The sequence below is a fragment of the Aquarana catesbeiana genome, linkage group LG01 (assembly GCF_042186555.1).
Source record: "Aquarana catesbeiana isolate 2022-GZ linkage group LG01, ASM4218655v1, whole genome shotgun sequence".
In the NCBI taxonomy this organism is placed as follows: Eukaryota; Metazoa; Chordata; class Amphibia; order Anura; family Ranidae; genus Aquarana; species Aquarana catesbeiana.
The window spans coordinates 969,747,791-969,769,471 of record NC_133324.1 but is presented as its reverse complement, the minus strand read 5'-3'; the positions used below and the strand labels follow the sequence as shown (position 1 = coordinate 969,769,471).

The 21,681-nt window shown below is 48.7% G+C and overlaps 1 pseudogene; it reads right to left on the bottom strand.

Annotated features, from left to right (window-relative positions):
- Positions 1-489: 489 nt before the first annotated feature.
- On the bottom strand, positions 490-18,522 carry LOC141122595 (E3 ubiquitin/ISG15 ligase TRIM25-like; annotated as a pseudogene).
- Between the last annotated feature and the right edge of the window lie 3,159 nt (positions 18,523-21,681).

Here is a 21,681-nt window from a genome sequence, read left to right as displayed (position 1 = left end):
TGAGGTCAGGACTCCACTATAAACTCGATCATCCATCTCTTTATGGACCTTGCTTTGTGCACTGGTCCAAATCATTTGGTGGAGGGGGAATTATGGTGTGGGGTTGTTTTTCGGGGGGTTGGGCTTGGTCCCTTAGTTCCAGTGAAGGGAACTCTTAAGGCTTCAGCATACCAAGACATTTTGGACAATTTCATGCTCCCAACTTTGTGGGAAGTTTGGGGATGGCCCCTTCCTGTTCCACCATGACTATGCACCAGTGGATTGAACCAGTGCACAAAGTAAGGTCCATAAAGACATGGATGAGCCAGTTTGGGGTGGAGGAACTTGACTGGCCTGCACAGAGTCCTGGCCTAAACCCGACAGAAAACCTTTGTGATTAATTAGAGCGCAGACTGCGAGCCAGGCCTTCTCATCCAACATCAGTGCCTAACCTCACAAATGTACTTCTGGAAGAATGATCAAACATTCCCATAGACACACTCCTAAACCTTGTGGACAGCCTTCCCAGAAGAGTTGAAGCTGCAAAGGGTGGGCCAACTCAATATTGAACCCTACGTACTAAGACTGGGATGCCATTAAAGTTCATGTGTGCGATCCAAAAAAATAACGGAAAGGTTCTAGTCCTTCCTGACTCCATTTTGGCTATAGATACACTGTAAACTAAAAGGATGAAGAAGATGACCCCGGAGCCTGCAGCTTTATAAATAAACTAATAATGATGGTTCTTTTCCACTGCTTCCTCCTATTGGCTGAGTATTTCACCAATCAGATTCTCCGTCCTGTGATGTCACCAGTCTCTGGGCAGATTTCTCACATTTGATTCCCCCCCCCCAGTTATCTTTATACAACCTCTCCCTAGATATACCCCAGCATGGAGGGACTCAGTGAAGGTGGTGGTGAAGGTGTGGAGGTGTCGGATCGGGTCACACAGATCATAAAAGGAGATCCGCCCGGCCTCATAATCCAGATCTATCCCAACTCTTTTAATGGTGACACCGGGTAATGGGATTGGATTACAGTCATGCATCACTGCGTACTGATTATACCTCCTCCTCTCCAAGCTCCAGGACTTCTTATTATATCCAATCGATGACTGATCTCCTCTCCTGTCTATACTGGGGTAACACATCCCGACTTTCCAGATCTGTGACCCCCCAACATCCACTTCCCAGTAATGTCTCCCTGAGGAGAAACTCTGATTGCTTATCACCTGAGGACACTGAAATCTCTCTGGTGTGTCTGGGCGATTCTGATATGATGTCCTGTACAAAGTTTTCCTGTCATCTGACATATCTAGATGATTATCGGCTGTGCTCACATCCAGTGATATGTCTGTAACCCCAGATGTTTTCTGTACAGCCCCAATATTTGGTCCTCCAGTCTGGCGGTGTGAGTGTTCTATGGTGCGGGAGGGTTGGGGACATCTTCTGGATGGTTGTATGGTGGAGGAGGGTTGGGGACATCTTCTGGATGGTTGTATGGTGGAGGAAGGTTGGGGACATCTACTGGATGGTTGTATGGTGGAGGAGGGTTGGGGACATCTACTGGATGGTTGTATGGTGGAGGAGGGTTGGGGACATCTTCTGGGTGGTTGTATGGTGCAGGAGGGTTGAGGACGTTTCCTGGATGGTTCAGCATTGATGTGACCTTTGCCCTTTGTAGTAGAATGTGGATAGACATGTGTGCCTGGATATTTCTCTACATTTACCCCAGACATGATATCAGATAAACCTGTGTGTAATGTGTGTGAGATCCGCACCACATCCAGATCCCCTCCATCATGGAGGAGTTTATCATGTCTCTCTCTGTCATCATCTCCATCCTCAGTATCACACAAGTCACCTGTGTCTGATTCCTGTAGGACAGTCAGTGGATCCGTCATGTTACACAGCTCCTCAATGTCCCCCATCTTCCTGGACAGCTCCTCCTCCTTTATATCCAGAACCTGGACCTAATCATTGATTAACACGGAGATCCGATCTGCCTGCCCAAAGATCTCCCTCAGGACTCTCTTCTCCAGGTCTTCCAGACGTCTCCTGAGGTCTCTGAACAGGACAGTGACTCTCTCTGTTTCATCATCTGCTTTTCCTTGTACTCTCCTCCATCGTTCCTGCAGACTCTGGACTCTTTTCTCTGTCTCCTCTCTCTCTGTCATCAGTTTCTGCAGAACATTTCTCAGTTTCTGCTTCTTCATCTCAGAGGCCTCATCCAGAGTCTCCACCTGGTGTCCCCAATGTTCTCCAGTTAAACTGCAGGACATACAGATACAGGTGAAGTCCTCAGTGCAGTAATACTTAAGTAGTTGCTTATGGATGGAGCATTTTCTGTTCTCCAGAGAAGGGGTGAGGTCACATAAGACGTGTTCTGGTGACTTGATGTGGACTCTTAGGTGATCATCACACAGATAAGCTTCACACATCAGACAGGATATCACAGCAGGTACAGGAGTGTGAATACAGTAAGTACAGAAGACCCAGGACTCCTCTTGATCTGGCTGAGCAGACAGGAAATTCTCCACTATGTTACGCAGTGCTATGTTCCTCCGCAGTGCAGGCCGATTGTGAAACCTCTCTCTGCATTCAGGACAGGAAAAACCTCCAGACCTCTCCTGTGTATCCACCATACGACCAATACAGTCCCAGCAGAAGTTGTGTCCACATTTCAGGGTTACAGGATCTGTATAAATGTCTAGACAGATGGAACATTCCAGCTCCTTCCTCAGATCAGCAGACCCCATCACTGAAAGCAGAAGAGAGAAAAATTGAAATTCTTTGACACTCAAACAATGGAGTACTGTTCGTGATACTTTTTTTTATTTGAACTAACATACAAGTTTTCGGGGAATGTCCCCTTTTTCAAGGTCCCAGCAGTACAGATTCACAAAAGTTTTATCAGAATGTTAGAAAAAGAGAAAAAAAAAAAAAACACACGGAAAGGAAAACAAGAAAAACAAAACACACAAACAAATGTACATGGCAATGGTAATAAAACTAGCACAGTTAGTGAGATAAAATAAAGAGAGAGCTATAGACTGGGGGGGGGGTCACAAAACTTTTGGATAATGAGTAAGGAAACCCATATCTAAGTTTAGGCCGTTATTTTTTGTGTCAAATAGAAGTATCATCATTCTTAGTTCAAAATTTTTCCTTTCCTGGATAGTTCTGAAAATTCAAATTAGACTTAGGCCTCTTTCACACGGGGGATCCGTATGTCCGTTTTTCATCCTTCCGTTTTCGGATGAAAAACGGACATACATTCATCCCTATGGAGCGTCGGATGTCAGCGGTGACATGTCCGCTGACATCCGACCCCGCTCCGATCCGAAAAGTGTAACGGAGGAAAAACCTACTTTTCCCTCCGTTTTCGGATCGGATCGGATGACGACGGACACTACGGACCGTCATCATCCGATCCCCCCATAGGGGAGAGCGGCGCTCTGACAGGTCCGTCGCTGCACAGCGTGCAGCGATGCACCTGTCATCTTCCTGCTCAGCGGGGATCGGCGGAGCGATCCCCGCTGAGCAAGCGGATGTTCACGGGGCGGATCATGACTGATCTGCCCCGTGTGAAAGAGGCCTTACCGGTAACTTGATTTCCATAAGTCTTTCAGGACAGCACCTGAGAGATCGTGACTCCTCTCACTGGACCACAGGAAACCCCTTCTTCCTCCAAATCTTTAAAAAGGGAGGCACCTCCCTACCACATGTCAGTTGCAGAAGAGAACCTCCAGCCCCCGGCTGGAACACACAAACACATACATTAGACACAGTATAGTACAAAAACCAGTAGGGCGGGTGGTTGCTGTCCTGAAAAACTTATGGAAAACAAGTTACCTATAAGTGTAACCTGAATTTTCCCAAAGCGTCTTTCAGGACAGCACCCGAGAGGATAACCAAGACTTACCCCTTTAGGGCGGGACAACAGCCTGTAAGACCTTCCTGCCAAACGCTTGATCGTTGGCGGATGAAAGGTCCAGCCTGTAATGACGCACAAAGGTGCGAAAACTTGACCACGTTGACGCCTTACAAATTTGTTGAGGGGTGTCACCAGCTCCTTCTGCCCAAGTGGCCGCAAGCGCTCTGGTTGAATGTGCACAAATTCCAGCTGGCGGGGACAAACCCGCATGGGAGTATGATTCCAGTATAGACAACTTCAGCCATCTGGCTATTGATCCTTTAGAAGTTTAGCAACTTTTCTTGTTGCCTGAAAAAATAACAAATAAAGAGTGTGAACATCTAAAGTCTTTTGTTAATTCTAGATAACGTAACAAAACGTCTAAATTATGAAGCAAGATCTCCTCCCCCGACGGGTTAGCGCAGAAGGTTGGGAGAACAATGTCCTGTAAACGAATATGCATTGAGGCTACCTTAGGTAAGAATTTTGGGTCCGTCCTAAGGATGACTCTGTCCCGAAACACTTGCTGATCCTGCGTGCTGACTAAATGGCGATCAGAAAAAACAGCTTTAAGATTGAGACATTTGAGTGATGTTTCTTCCAGAGGTTCAAACTGACTTTTTGTTAGAGATTGCAGGACTACCGGAAAGTCCCATTTCGGGAAGCTTTTGATTGGCATTGGTCTTAAACTTGTAAGATCCTTAAAACAAACTAAATACTAGAGGGTCGGGGGCAACAGATCTTTCCAAGAAGACTGCTAGCGCAGCCACCTGTACCCTCAAGGTACTGACTTGCTAGTCCCTTATCTGCTCCCTCCTGAAAAATAAAAGACACAAGTTCCTTTGGGTCTTGACTAGATGATATGCACCGTGAATTATAGACTTTCCAGACCTTAGTATAGATGGCTCTAGTTACATTTCTTTCTACTTGATAGCAATGTTGTAACCAGACGGTTTGAAAACCCCTTATTCTTCAGGAGCAGTTTCTCATATACCATGCTGCAAGGGACAGCCTGGCCACATCTGGGTGATTTATTGGACCTTGGATTAGCAAATCTTGCCTGAGCGGTAGATGCCAACAAGGCCTGGTCGCCATTCCCAGAACGGTTGGGAATCAGGCTCTCTTTAGTCAAAATGGGTGATTAGAATGACTGGTACCCCTTCCCGCTGAATCATCTTTAACACCAGTGGAATTAACTGGAATGGGGGGGAAAGCGTAACAAAGGTGAAATCTCCATGGATGTGCCAGGGCATCCTTCCCTAGGGACCCATCAAGATTGTGCAGAGAAAAGAACTGAGGAACCTGTGCATTCTCTTTTGAGGCGAACAGGTCCAACTCTGGCTGTCCTCACATACTGGAGATCATCCCAAAGACCTCCGGATTCAGTGACCATTCTGCTTCCTGAATGAGGTACTGGCTTAGGAAATCCGCCACTCTGTTCAGAGTTCCCTTTACGTGGATTGCCGACAAGGTTAGCAACTGCTTCTCAGCCCAAAAAAGAATCTCTGTTGCCAGTGCTTGTAAGGGCTTGCTCCTTCTGCCCCCCTGTCTGTTTAAGCCACAGCCCTGGCATTGTTTGTCAACACTTGAACGTGGTGAGTCTGGAGATCTTGAGCAAATATCAATAGAGCTAAAGAAATTGCCTTCAGCTCTCTCCAATTCAAGGAACTTGTTGCCTCTTTTTTGGACCAACTCCCTTGAGCCAAATTCTTTCCTAGGTGGGCCCCCCACCCCCAAGAACTGGCGTCTGTTGTTAGTCTTCTTTCGACTGGGAAGATCCAAACCAGACTCCTTGATAGGATCTCCTAATCCCTCCACCACTATAGCGACCTCTTCACCTTGGTGGGGATCCTCACTTCTGTGTCCAGGGATTTTAAGCTGTGATCCCATGACCTCAAGAGGAAAGCTTGCAGACTTCTGAAGTCCAATCTCGCCCACTGAACCCCTAATGCCGACATTACCTCCCTTACCATTATTGGCTGGTTGGCCTGCAGCATAGACACTGTGCATTGTACCTTGTCCTTTTTTTCTTCTGTTCTATCGAGTTGATAGCCTAGAAACCAAACCTCCTGGGACAGATTCAGGGAAAACTTCTGGAGGTTTAGAATCCACCCTAGGGACTCCAGATGGTTGCAGGCTTTGACTAAATTGTTCTGTAACTGTTCCTTTGAGGGGGCGAAGAACAGTAGGTCGTCGAGATAGGGAATTACTGCAATTACCTGAAGACGAAGCAGAGCTAGTGCTTCCACCATCACCTTGGTAAAAATCTGTGATGCGGATGATAGACCGAAAGGCAAGGCCCTGAACTGTAGATGATGAAGCATGCCCTTCATCTTCACTGCCAACCTGAGAAACTTCTGGGACTGGGGTGAAATGGGGGCATGCATCTCTTAAGTCTATTGACGCTATAAAAACATTCTGGGGTCAGTAGATTTCTGACGGAGAAAAAAAGAGTTCATCCTGAACTTTCTGTATTTGACGGACCTTTTCAGGGGCTTTAGGATCAAATCGGAATTATCCTGTTGGTTTCTTCACCAAGAATATGTGAGAATAGAACCCCTGTTGTCGCTCTCCTGGTGGTACTTGGACCACCACACCCCGTTGCATCAGCTCCCTTAGCAAGGACTTTGTGGCCAGGGCTTTTACTGGATCCTTTGGGGGGGGGGGGGGGATTCCGTAAATTCTATTGCATAGCATTGAGAAAAAGTGGTCAAGATGAACTGATTTGATGTTATGCCTGACCACTGCAGAAGGAAAGTTTGCAGCCTTCCACCCACCCGAAGGCTCGACTCATTGTGACTTTTCGGTTTGCGCAGGAGGATGGAAAAGGAGTCCGCCCTTGCCTTTAGGTTTTTACGCCGACCAATTCTTCCTCCTCCCCTGAGACTTGTTGTCTTGCTCCTGAGGTCAAAAAAGGCATTTTGGGGTTGCTTTTTATTTTTAACTGGAAAGGACTTCTTCCTATCGGCTGTCCTGTCTAGGATGGTATCTAGATCAGGACCAAAGAGAAGGTTGCCCGAAAAGGGAATCCCACAAATTACTCTTAGATGCCGCATCGCCTGGCCAGGTTTTGAGCCACAATGCTCTTCTTTGCCGATGTAGCTGACATTCTAAATTGCTTCGGCCAAAGCATCCGCCATATAAGCTACTGCAGAGCACAGGGTAGTGAAGGAATCTAGTATCTTCTGTTTGGGTGAATGCGCTAGAACATGAGCTTTTAGCTGGTTAACTCAGTACTCCAGGTTTCAAATTACTCATGATAGACTGCCAAGATCTTTTGATCAAAAGATCCATTTGTTTATCCTTCGGATCCCTTAGGATCCCCATGTCTTCAAAGGCTAGGTCGGTGGACCTAGAGACCTGGGAAAAGGCAGTGTTGTTTGGGGACCTTGTTCCACACCGCAGAAGGTTCCTCCTCAAAAGGAAAGCACCTCTTGTGGGCTCTTGAGAAAAAAAAAAAGCTCTCTCTCCGGTTTCTGACATTCCTTTTTTATGGAATCTGAGATGACAGATATTCCCGGAAACGTACGCCCCTTATGCCACGTACACACGAGCGGACTTTATGGCATACTTGGTCCGGCGAACCTGAGTCCGTCGGACAATTCAATCGTTTGTGGGCTCCAGCTGACTTTTTTTTCTCAAAAGTTTGACGGACCTAGAAATTAAACACGTTTCAGATCTATCTGACGGACTCGAGTCTGGTCGAAAAGTCCGCTCGTCTGTATGCTAGTCCGACGGACAAAAACTGACGCTAGGGCAGCTATTGGCTACTGGCTATGAACTTTCTTGTTTTAGTCCGGTCATACGTCATCACATACGAATCTGTCGGACTTTGGTTGATCGTGTGTAGACAAGTCCGTTCATTCGGAAAGTCCGTCGTAAAGTCCGCAGGACAAAGTATGCCGTAAAGTCCGGTCGTGTGTACGCGGCATTAGGCTCACTTAAACCCACATACATACGGTCATGTAGTATTAGTTCCTTTTTTTTTTTCTTCACCTAGACCAAAAGTAAACTGTATAGCTCTTAGAAGCCCATCGACCTCTTCCAGGGATAGTTTGAACTTGGAGGGGGCCACTTCCACCCCCTCCTCTTCTTCCAAACCTTCATTGGAAGGAGCAGGGGACTGTCTTTCCCTGGTAGAAGGACCTTCTGTCAGAGCCTCTAACACCGGGACAGAGAGCAAACCCTGGGAAGACTCAGGTGTCGAGGGCTGGATTAACCAAAGAATCACGGAACAACTGAATTGTGGCATAAAGCTCCTTTTTTACTGAGGCAACTAAGTCCTCGCAGATGGAAGCAGATTCCTCTTTGACAAAGGAAGTGATGCAGGAGCTGCAAAGGGCTTTCTTCCAATACTCCCCCATTTTAGCTTTGCATGAGGGGCATCTCTTTTTGCCCGAGTCAGGGCTTTTGGCCTAAGAGAGGAAATAAAAAATAGAAAAAAAAACAGGGGACCTTTGCTGAGACCCAGTCTCCGCCTATGGATCACCCAAAGGTGCACTAAGAGGGGCAGAAAAGCCTCAAGTGCCCAGACAGGCTCCCCCCACCAGGGGCAAAGAAAGGAGAGAAGGAAATATCGATCGCACACTTGAATCCAAAAGATTACAATGATGATCAGTTGACGCGTTTCACACGAAAAGGACCATGCTTGTTCACAACGTTGTAAACAAGCACGGTTCTTTTTGTGTGAAATGCGTCAACTGATCATCATTGCAATTTTGTCTGTCTCATGACAAAGAAATTTCGACAGCATCTTTTGGATTCAAGTGTGCGATCAAACTTTTCTTCTATTCTTGATATTGCCTATGGTGATGAGCCGGGCTTAGCATCTTGGGTCGGGTGTGTCCATTTTTTGCCTAAAGCGGTGTGTGCACGCTTGTTTTGGGAAAGAAAGGAAGACTGGAATCCCAAGTAAGGATAGGGCAGATTTTAACACACCTCCCCCTACCTGAGCCTTGCTGGTACCCGTGCCTATCCCCACCGCTGTAGATCCCGCCGCCTTCTTCATAGTGAGTGTGCAGCGCTTCACCTGTGGCTTCACAAGCCGTTTCCACACTCCCATAGTGCCAGTGCACCAGAAGTGGAAATAGGCAACAACTCCTGCCCTGCCTCCTCCCTCTGCGCCTGGCCGCCGGAAATGACGCCAGGCGTTGACCCGCTCTTATGGGATTACTTCCGGCACGGCCGAGAATCTACTCAGCCACTGCAAAATGGCGGCGGTGCACGAGCAGCTGCCGCTAGGACAGTCTGGAGCTGGTCCACCAGATCTTCTGCGGCTCTCCCTGAGCACCTAGGGGGAAGATGAGCCTGTAAACACCACTGCAGATGCCCTGGTAAGACGGGAGGGCTGGTGGTCTAAGGAAAAAAAACAGAGGAACCGCTGTCTCTCAGGATAACCTAAGATGGCTCCCCCCATTAAATGTAGGAAACACAAAAACTGACATGTGGTAGGGAGGTGTTTCCTGTGGTCCAGAGGGAGGAGTCACAATCTCTCAGGTGCTGTCCGGAAAGACACTTTGGGTAATTCCCTTTAAGAACTAAAACATTGAGGTCTTCTATAGTGTGGTCCGGTTGTGAGAAATTATGTCCCGCAGGTGTGCAGAAACTATCTTTCCTATGTACCTTGATGGTACGTCTGTGCAAATTCATCCTCATTTGGAACTTCTGTCCTGTTTCACCAACATAAGATCCTTTGCATTGGACGAGGTACAAAACATTACGGGTATGATCCCGTGATATTGAAGGTCCCGTTTGTGTGTGAAACTTTTAGATAGATTGATCTGGTTGACACTCGTTAAATCTGAGCTCCAGGAATTCAGCCACTTTGTAAAGTGTGTAAGATTTCTAGGGGTCCAATGGGGTGCATGCCACCTTGTGGACTTCTCTCTGTTATTTATAACTAAGGCCTACCATAGACGGAGGGAATTTCTTTCCTGCAACTAAAGGTTGCGGGACAGTAATTACCTAGATTTCCCCATCAATACAATCACACAGTCTCTAACACGGAACTATTTTGTTCTCCTGTTGGGGGGTGCAGGGGAAGCGGCTCCAACTTGGGTACATTCAGACTACACATACATGGTTTTGCATCTCGGCCGGTTCTTGCTGAACCATCTATGGCTCAGAGATGAGATTTGAACCATCTATGGCTGGCTTAACAGTTCTACTGAACACCAAGAGTACAACTATCACTAAACTCCTGGTGCTCTGACGGAAGAGAAGTTGTCTTCTCATATAGCAGTCGCTGTGACATAGACATGATTGAGTGTTGTCAGTCAGAAAATTTCCCTTCCTGTCCTGAGGGGACGTATTGTAGTACGGGAATCAGAAACCACTAAGCACCCCCTCCTAATCCCCATTATGTGTTATGGCAGTGAGGGGGTCATTTCCACACTGTTTGTATTAACACATAAATAGACTAGAGGTTCTTGGGTCAAGGTGAAGTTTGAGATGAGCATGGGCTTTGAGCTGAACCCAATTAATTTGCAGTCTGTGCAAACGGAGGTGGCCATTTACTTACCGCCATAGCAACCAACGATTGATAACCATTTCCAACTAGCAAAGAGCATAGGGTACGATTCAACCCTGAGTACGACCTGAGCTTTAGTCATATCTAGTTGGGATAATTGGCAAACGAATGTATTTATTCACCGCCATAGCAACAAATGACCAAACACACATTTAAACTTTCATCAGGTGGCTTAGAAGGGCCAATTATTTGAGTTTTCTAATGGGCAACCACCCCCCCCCCTTATAAAAGAGAAAGTTAAGTGCAATGCTTCCGAGCATGCGTCAAACTGTTTCCGAGCATGCGTAGGAATTTTGCGCGTCGGAATGTGTACAGGCGATCGGGAAAATCTTTTGCTGGCGGAAATTCGGCCGATGGAGCATACACACGGTCGCATTTTCCGACCAAAAGCTCTCATCGGTCTTTTGCTGGCCTAATTTCCGATTGTGTGTACGGGGCATTAGGGTTTGACCAATATAGTTTTTTCAGGGCCGATACCGTTTTTTCGGCTGCCTTTCAGGCTGATGGCCGATATCCGGAGCCGATATTCTGTAGATTTAAAGTTTTTATTTTTACACTGTCCTTTTAATTATTTTTATATCACTTTTATTGCTGTCACAAGGAATGTAAACATCCCTTGTGACAGTAATAGGCATGTGACAGGTCCTCTTTATGGAGGAATCTGTGGTCTACAAGACCCCCAAAATCCCTCCTCTGCACTTGAAAGTATTTAAAAAGCCAAGATCGGCGTTTTTGAATACTTTCTATTTTTCGAAACTTTAGGATGCCAGTAATAAGGGAGTGATGTTATGACATCGCTTCCGGGGTTACTAGATCTGAGAACCCGAACAAAGCCGATCAGCCGGTGGATGTGTCGGCTAGTCGCTCGGGTCTCCCGGTGGGACGGGAGACCCGGGCAGAGTGGCGGAACGAGGGGTGGGATTTGGGGAGGACATCAAAAGTATATAAAATAATACCAATCCCAGGGGATGAGGCAAGGGTTGAAGTCTCTCGCAGGCCCGGTCCCTCAGGCATAACCTACAAGTGTATCATCTCTTTCTCTGTCCAAGCTCCAGGTCCTCTACTCCAGCCACGTCATCTCATTCAACTCTGCAGTCCGTCCTTTCCTCCTCCTCCTCTCCAGTCAAGCATCCCTCCCAGTCCAGTCTTTGGCTACTTTTCATACTCTTTCTCTCCATTTGCTATCATTGAGAAATTTCCAATTGGCTCCCACAGCACAATCAAATCTTTCCCAAGAACGCGATTGGATGGGTCTCAAGTCTATGTGGCTATGATGCTTAACCAACATTAACAGGGTCATGACGTCTGAACCTGGCTTTCAATATTTACAAGTTCGGTAGCCTATCTCCTGACATAAAAAGTCAACCAACTTTGCATCCCAAAGCCCCATGATGAGTCTGCAAAAGGCCCCCCCACTTATATTCCACAACCTTCTCAAGACAAAGGGCAAACTTTATCACCCTGCATATAATTTGACTTTAGCATGCTATTGGGGTCTGCCGGTTGTCTACGAGAGCACGGTGGGGTTTGCCGGTTGTCTACGAGTGCACAGTGGGGTCTGCGGGTTGTCTACGAGTGCACGGTGGGGTCTGCGGGTTGTCTACGAGAGCACGGTGGGGTCTGCCGGTTGTCTACGAGTGCACGGTGGGATCTGTGGGTTGTCTACGAGAGCACGGTGGGTCTGTCGGTTGTCTACGAGTGCACGGTGGGGTCTGCCGGTTGTCTACGAGAGCACGGTGGGGTTTGCCGGTTGTCTAAGAGTGCACGGTGGGGTCTGCGGGTTGTCTACGAGAGCACGGTGGGGTCTGCCGGTTGTCTACGAGTGCACGGTGGGGTCTGCGGGTTGTCTACGAGTGCATGGTGGGGTCTGCGGGTTGTCTACGAGTGCACGGTGGGGTCTGCGGGTTGTCTACGAGAGCACGGTGGGGTCTGCGGGTTGTCTACGAGAGCACGGTGGGTCTGTCGGTTGTCTACGAGTGCACGGTGGGGTCTGTCGGTTGTCTACGAGTGCACGGTGGGGTCTGCGGGTAGTCTACGAGTGCATGGTGGGGTCTGCGGGTTGTCTACCAGTGCACGGTGGGGTCTGCGGGTTGTCTACGAGAGCACGGTGGGGTCTGCGGGTTGTCTACAAGTGCAAGGTGGGGTCTGCGGGTTGTCTACGAGTGCATGGTGGGGTCTGCGGGTTGTCTACGAGAGCACGGTGGGGTCTGCCGGTTGTCTACAAGAGCATGGTGGGGTCTGCGGGTTGTCTACAAGTGCAAGGTGGGGTCTGCGGGTTGTCTACAAGTGCAAGGTGGGGTCTGCGGGTTGTCTACGAGTGCATGGTGGGGTCTGCGGGTTGTCTACGAGTGCACGGTGGGGTCTGTGGGTTGTCTACGAGAGCACGGTGGGGTCTGCCGGTTGTCTACAAGAGCACGGTGGGGTCTGCCGGTTGTCTACGAGTGTAAGGTGGGTCTGTGGGTTGTCTCAGGAGCACGGTGAGTCTGCGGGTTGTCTACGAGAGCACGGTGGGTCTGTGGGTTGTCTGCGAGACCACGGTGGGTCTGCGGGTTGTCTACGAGAGCACGGTGGGGTCTGTGGGTTGTCTACGAGAGCACGGTGGGGTCTGCGGGTTGTCTACGAGAGCACGGTGGGTCTGCAGGTTGTCTACGAGAGCACGGTGGGTCTGCGGGTTGTCTACGAGTGCACGGTAGGGTCTGCGGGTTGTCTACGAGAGCACGGTGGGGTCTGCGGGTTGTCTACGAGAGCACGGTGGGGTCTGTGGGTTGTCTACGAGAGCACGGTGGGTCTGCGGGTTGTCTACGAGTGCACGGTGGGGTCTGCGGGTTGTCTACGAGTGCACGGTGGGTCTGCTGGTTGTCTACGAGAGCACGGTGGGGTCTGCGGGTTGTCTACGAGTGCACGGTGGGGTCTGTGGGTTGTCTACGAGAGCACGGTGGGTCTGCGGGTTGTCTACGAGTGCACGGTAGGGTCTGCGGGTTGTCTACGAGAGCACGGTGGGGTTTGCGAGTTGTCTACGAGAGCACGGTGGGTCTGCGGGTTGTCTATGAGAGCACGGTGGGTCTGCGGGTTGTCTACGAGAGCACGGTAGGGTCTGCGGGTTGTCTACGAGAGCACGGTGGGGTTTGCGAGTTGTCTACGAGTGTACGGTGGGTCTGTGGGTTGTCTCAGGAGCACGGTGGGTCTGCGGGTTGTCTACGAGAGCACGGTGGGTCTGCGGGTTGTCTACGAGTGCACGGTAGGGTCTGCGGGTTGTCTACGAGTGCACGGTAGGGTCTGCGGGTTGTCTACGAGAGCATGGTAGGGTCTGCGGGTTGTCTACGAGAGCATGGTAGGGTCTGCGGGTTGTCTACGAGAGCACGGTGGGGTTTGCGAGTTGTCTACGAGTGTACGGTGCGTCTGTGGGTTGTCTCAGGAGCACGGTGGGTCTGTGGGTTGTCTACGAGAGCACGGTGGGTCTGCGGGTTGTCTACGAGAGCACGGTGGGGTTTGCGAGTTGTCTACGAGTGTACGGTGCGTCTGTGGGTTGTCTCAGGAGCACGGTGGGTCTGTGGGTTGTCTACGAGAGCACGGTGGGTCTGCGGGTTGTCTACGAGAGCACGGTGGGTCTGTGGGTTGTCTACGAGAGCACGGTGGGTCTGTGGGTTGTCTACGAGAGCACGGTGGGTCTGCGGGTTGCCTACGAGAGCACGGTGGGGTCTGCAGGTTGCCTACGAGAGCACGGTGGGGTCTGCGGGTTGTCTACGAGAGCACGGTGGGGTCTGCGGGTTGTCTCAGGAGCACGGTGGGGTCTGCGGGTGCACGTTGGCACCAATGACAAAGTCAGAGGAAGATGGAGTGTCCTAAAGAACGATTTTAGGGACTTGGGCGCTAAATTGAGGAAAAGGACCTCCAAGGTCGTATTCTCAGCAATATTCTCAGGAATACTACCGGTACATCGAGCCACACCAGAAAGGTAGAGGGAGATTAGGGAAGTAAACAAGAGGCTGAAGAGCTGGTGTAGGTAGGAGGGGTTTGGGTTCCTGGAGGACTGGGCCAACTTCTCAGTCAATCACTACAGAAGGGATGGACTGCACCTAAATGAGGAGGGAGCAGATCTGCTGGGAGACTGATGTGACTGTGGGGGGGAGGGGACATTAGAGTGTAAGCTCCTCTGTACAGAGACTGATGTGGGGGGAGGGGACATTAGAGTGTAAGCTCCTCTGTATAGAGACTGATGTGATTGTGGGGGAGGGGACATTAGAGTGTAAGCTCCTCTGTACAGAGACTGATGTGGGGGGGAGGGGACATTAGAGTGTAAGCTCCTCTGTACAGAGACTGATGTGACTGTGGGGGGGAGGGGACATTAGAGTGTAAGCTCCTCTGTACAGAGACTGATGTGACTGTGGGGGAGGGGACATTAGAGTGTAAGCTCCTCTGTACAGAGACTGATGTGACTGTGGGGGAGGGGACATTAGAGTGTAAGCTCCTCTGTACAGAGACTGATGTGACTGTGGGGGGAGGGGACATTAGAGTGTAAGCTCCTCTGTACAGAGACTGATGTGACTGTGGGGGAGGGGACATTAGAGTGTAAGCTCCTCTGTATAGAGACTGATGTGACTGTGGGGGAGGGGACATTAGAGTGTAAGCTCCTCTGTACAGAGACTGATGTGACTGTGGGGGGAGGGGACATTAGAGTGTAAGCTCCTCTGTACAGAGACTGATGTGACTGTGGGGGAGGGGACATTAGAGTGTAAGCTCCTCTGTACAGAGACTGATGTGACTGTGGGGGGGAGGGGACATTAGAGTGTAAGCTCCTCTGTACAGAGACTGATGTGACTGTGGGGGGAGGGGACATTAGAGTGTAAGCTCCTCTGTACAGAGACTGATGTGATGTGGGGGGAGGGGACATTAGAGTGTAAGCTCCTCTGTACAGAGACTGATGTGACTGTGGGGGAGGGGACATTAGAGTGTAAGCTCCTCTGTACAGAGACTGATGTGGGGGGGGAGGGGACATTAGAGTGTAAGCTCCTCTGTACAGAGACTGATGTGACTGTGGGGGGAGGGGACATTAGAGTGTAAGCTCCTCTGTACAGAGACTGATGTGACTGTGGGGGAGGGGACATTAGAGTGTAAGCTCCTCTGTACAGAGACTGATGTGACTGTGGGGGGAGGGGACATTAGAGTGTAAGCTCCTCTGTACAGAGACTGATGTGACTGTGGGGGGAGGGGACATTAGAGTGTAAGCTCCTCTGTACAGAGACTGATGTGACTGTGGGGGGGAGGGGACATTAGAGTGTAAGCTCCTCTGTACAGACTGATGTGACTGTGGGGGGGAGGGGACATTAGAGTGTAAGCTCCTCTGTACAGAGACTGATGTGACTGTGGGGGGGGAGGGGACATTAGAGTGTAAGCTCCTCTGTACAGAGACTGTGATGTGGGGGGAGGGGACATTAGAGTGTAAGCTCCTCTGTACAGAGACTGATGTGACTGTGGGGGGGAGGGGACATTAGAGTGTAAGCTCCTCTGTACAGAGACTGATGTGACTGTGGGGGGGAGGGGGCATTAGAGTGTAAGCTCCTCTGTACAGAGACTGATGTGACTGTGGGGGGAGGGGACATTAGAGTGTAAGCTCCTCTGTACAGAGACTGATGTGACTGTGGGGGAGGGGACATTAGAGTGTAAGCTCCTCTGTACAGAGACTGATGTGATGTGGGGGGAGGGGACATTAGAGTGTAAGCTCCTCTGTACAGAGACTGATGTGACTGTGGGGGAGGGGACATTAGAGTGTAAGCTCCTCTGTACAGAGACTGATGTGATGTGGGGGGGGAGGGGACATTAGAGTGTAAGCTCCTCTGTACAGAGACTGATGTGACTGTGGGGGGAGGGGACATTAGAGTGTAAGCTCCTCTGTACAGAGACTGATGTGACTGTGGGGGAGGGGACATTAGAGTGTAAGCTCCTCTGTATAGAGACTGATGTGACTGTGGGGGAGGGGACATTAGAGTGTAAGCTCCTCTGTACAGAGACTGATGTGACTGTGGGGGGAGGGGACATTAGAGTGTAAGCTCCTCTGTACAGAGACTGATGTGACTGTGGGGGGAGGGGACATTAGAGTGTAAGCTCCTCTGTACAGAGACTGATGTGACTGTGGGGGGAGGGGACATTAGAGTGTAAGCTCCTCTGTATAGAGACTGATGTGACTGTGGGGGGGGAGGGGACATTAGAGTGTAAGCTCCTCTGTACAGAGACTGATGTGACTGTGGGGGGAGGGGACATTAGAGTGTAAGCTCCTCTGTATAGAGACTGATGTGACTGTGGGGGGGGAGGGGACATTAGAGTGTAAGCTCCTCTGTACAGAGACTGATGTGACTGTGGGGGGAGGGGACATTAGAGTGTAAGCTCCTCTGTACAGAGACTGATGTGATGTGGGGGGGAGGGGACATTAGAGTGTAAGCTCCTCTGTACAGAGACTGATGTGACTGTGGGGGGAGGGGACATTAGAGTGTAAGCTCCTCTGTACAGAGACTGATGTGATGTGGGGGGGAGGGGACATTAGAGTGTAAGCTCCTCTGTACAGAGACTGATGTGACTGTGGGGGGAGGGGACATTAGAGTGTAAGCTCCTCTGTACACAGACTGATGTGACTGTGGGGGGAGGGGACATTAGAGTGTAAGCTCCTCTGTACAGAGACTGATGTGACTGTGGGGGAGGGGACATTAGAGTGTAAGCTCCTCTGTATAGAGACTGATGTGACTGTGGGGGAGGGGACATTAGAGTGTAAGCTCCTCTGTACACAGACTGATGTGACTGTGGGGGGAGGGGACATTAGAGTGTAAGCTCCTCTGTACAGAGACTGATGTGACTGTGGGGGAGGGGACATTAGAGTGTAAGCTCCTCTGTACAGAGACTGATGTGACTGTGGGGGGGAGGGGACATTAGAGTGTAATCTCCTCTGTACAGAGACTGATGTGACTGTGGGGGGGAGGGGACATTAGAGTGTAAGCTCCTCTGTACAGAGACTGATGTGACTGTGGGGGGAGGGGACATTAGAGTGTAAGCTCCTCTGTACAGAGACTGATGTGATGTGGGGGGAGGGGACATTAGAGTGTAAGCTCCTCTGTACACAGACTGATGTGACTGTGGGGGGAGGGGACATTAGAGTGTAAGCTCCTCTGTACAGAGACTGATGTGACTGTGGGGGGGGAGGGGACATTAGAGTGTAAGCTCCTCTGTACAGAGACTGATGTGACTGTGGGGGAGGGGACATTAGAGTGTAAGCTCCTCTGTATAGAGACTGATGTGATGTGGGGGGGAGGGGACATTAGAGTGTAAGCTCCTCTGTACAGAGACTGATGTGACTGTGGGGGGAGGGGACATTAGAGTGTAAGCTCCTCTGTACAGAGACTGATGTGACTGTGGGGGGAGGGGACATTAGAGTGTAAGCTCCTCTGTACAGAGACTGATGTGACTGTGGGGGGGAGGGGACATTAGAGTGTAAGCTCCTCTGTACAGAGACTGATGTGACTGTGGGGGGAGGGGACATTAGAGTGTAAGCTCCTCTGTATAGAGACTGATGTGACTGTGGGGGGAGGGGACATTAGAGTGTAAGCTCCTCTGTACAGAGACTGATGTGACTGTGGGGGGAGGGGACATTAGAGTGTAAGCTCCTCTGTACAGAGACTGATGTGACTGTGGGGGGAGGGGACATTAGAGTGTAAGCTCCTCTGTATAGAGACTGATGTGACTGTGGGGGGAGGGGACATTAGAGTGTAAGCTCCTCTGTACAGAGACTGATGTGACTGTGGGGGAGGGGACATTAGAGTGTAAGCTCCTCTGTACAGAGACTGATGTGATGAGCTCAGTGTACAGCACTATGGTATATGTCGGCTCTATAGAAGGATTAGAGATAAGATTGGAGTCTGCTGTGATCTCTCTGTAATGAGATATAAATCTATATCACCCCTCCCCCCTCTCTCCCAGTATTGATCACCTATAATCGGTATTATTTATCGTATCACCAACGTATCCTCCTCTCCTCTCCGTACAGCTGTCGTTTCACTCCAAACACTAGAGGTCCAACGAGGTGTAGCTGAGGCTTCGGTTGGCGGCCATTTTGCGTAGGACCACAGAAGGTAATACACTGCGTAAGACACACAGGAAGTCCTCCAGAAGACACTAGAGGTCACACTGCTCTTTGAAAGGACTCCAGCCGGGGGCGGCCATTTTTCTGTAGAACACAGAAAATAATATCAGTGTATTGTACATAAGGACATCATATATACAATGTCATCCTCATAAGTAATAATATTAAATAATAGAATATTTAATAAATATTAATCTGTATTATTAGTATATATAATAATAAACCATGTAAAGGAGAACTCCGGACAGATATGAACCCCTTGAAGACTGTAATACACACATAAATATTGGGGGGTTTCGGGTGATAATCCGGGGTGATGGTGCAGCTACAGACATCATCACTTTAGTGTTATTTTCTGCAGACGAATCTGGTTTTTGTAAAATTGATCGTAGAGGAGAATTAGCCATTGGATCGCTTTTACAGGTGGTGGTGGTGGTGGGGTGAGGGGTCGCCCAGGCTCTCCTGTCCTGGCATTCCATCACATATGGCGACCCATCACATTTGGCTACCCGCTGGAGTGCGCATGCGCGACGCCGCCAGATGCGTTCCAAATGTGATGGGTCGCCCTATGCGACGAAACACCGACAGTATATTTTGCTAGAAAGTTACTTAGAACCATTTTATATATATAATTTTTTTTTAGCAGAGACACTAGAGAATAAAATTGCAGTCGTTGAAATATTTTATGTCACACTGTATTTTGCGCAGCGGTGTTTCAAACGCAATTTTATTGGGGAAAAAATACATTTCAATGAACTAAAGAAAAAACAAAACATGTAGAGTTAGATTTTTTTTTTTTTTTGTATAATGGGAAAGACGATGTTACGCCGAGTAAATAGATACCTAACGTGTCACGCTTTAAAATTGCTCACACTCGTCGAATGGCGACCAACGACGGTACGTAAAAATCTCCATAGGCGACGCCTTAAAAATATTTTAAAGGTTACCAGTTTAGAGTTACAGAGGAGGTCTAGGGCTAGAATTATTGCTCTCACTCTGACGATCGTGGCGATACCTCACATGTGTGGTTTCAACACCATTTTCATATGCAGGCGCGACTTACGTGTGTCTTTTCTTTGGCACGCGAGCTCGGCGGGATAAAGTGTTTTAAAATGTTTCCTTTTTTTTTCTTTATTTTACACTGTCCCTTTAAAAATAAAAAATAAAATTCCTGATCACTTGTATTGCTATCACCAGGAATGTAAACATCCCATGTGACAGTATTAGGAGGTGACAGGTCCTCTTTATGGAGAGATCTGGGGTCTATAATGAATGTAAACATCCCATGTGACAGTAATAGGAGGTGACAGGTCCTCTTTATGGAGAGATCTGGGGTCTATAATGAATGTAAACATCCCATGTGACAGTAATAGGTGGTGACAGGTCCTCTTTATGGAGAGATCTGGGGTCTATAATGAATGTAAACATCCCATGTGACAGTAATAGGAGGTGACAGGTCCTCTTTATGGAGAGATCTGGGGTCTATAATGAATGTAAACATCCCATGTGACAGTAATAGACGGTGACAGGTCCTCTTTATGGAGAGATCTGGGGTCTATAATGAATGTAAACATCCCATGTGACAGTAATAGGGGGTGACTGGTCCTCTTTTTTGAGAGATCTGGGGTCTATAATGAATGTAAACATCCCATGTGACAGTAAGAGGCGGTGACAGGTCCTCTTTATGGAGAGATCTGGGGTCTATAATGAATGTAAACATCCCATGTGACAGTAATAGGAGGTGACAGGTCCTCTTTATGGAGAGATCTGGGGTCTATAATGAATGTAAACATCCCATGTGACAGTAATAGGGGGTGACTGGTCCTCTTTATGGAGAGATCTGGGGTCTATAATGAATGTAAACATCCCATGTGACAGTAATAGGAGGTGACAGGTCCTCTTTATGGAGAGATCTGGGGTCTATAATGAATGTAAACATCCCATGTGACAGTAATAGGGGGTGACTGGTCCTCTTTATGGAGAGATCTGGGGTCTATAATGAATGTAAACATCCCATGTGACAGTAATAGGGGGTGACTGGTCCTCTTTATGGAGAGATCTGGGGTCTATAATGAATGTAAACATCCCATGTGACAGTAATAGGGGGTGACTGGTCCTCTTTATGGAGAGATCTGGGGTCTATAATGAATGTAAACATCCCATGTGACAGTAATAGGAGGTGACAGGTCCTCTTTATGGAGAGATCTGGGGTCTATAATGAATGTAAACATCCCATGTGACAGTAATAGGTGGTGACAGGTCCTCTTTATGGAGAGATCTGGGGTCTATAATGAATGTAAACATCCCATGTGACAGTAATAGGAGGTGACAGGTCCTCTTTATGGAGAGATCTGAGGTCTATAATGAATGTAAACATCCCATGTGACAGTAACAGACGGTGACAGGTCCTCTTTATGGAGAGATCTGAGGTCTATAATGAATGTAAACATCCCATGTGACAGTAACAGACGGTGACAGGTCCTCTTTATGGAGAGATCTGGGGTCTATAATGAATGTAAACATCCCATGTGACAGTAACAGACGGTGACAGGTCCTCTTTATGGAGAGATCTGGGGTCTATAATGAATGTAAACATCCCATGTGACAGTAACAGACGGTGACAGGTCCTCTTTATGGAGAGATCTGGGGTCTATAATGAATGTAAACATCCCATGTGACAGTAATAGGTGGTGACAGGTCCTCTTTATGGAGAGATCTGGGGTCTATAATGAATGTAAACATCCCATGTGACAGTAACAGACGGTGACAGGTCCTCTTTATGGAGAGATCTGGGGTCTATAATAAATGTAAACATCCCATGTGACAGTAATAGGTGGTGACAGGTCCTCTTTATGGAGAGATCTGGGGTCTATAATGAATGTAAACATCCCATGTGACAGTAATAGGTGGTGACAGGTCCTCTTTATGGAGAGATCTGGGGTCTATAATGAATGTAAACATCCCATGTGACAGTAATAGGCGGTGACAGGTTCTCTTTATGGAGAGATCTGGGGTCTATAATGAATGTAAACATCCCATGTGACAGTAATAGGAGGTGACAGGTCCTCTTTATGGAGAGATCTGGGGTCTATAATGAATGTAAACATCCCATGTGACAGTAATAGGCGGTGAC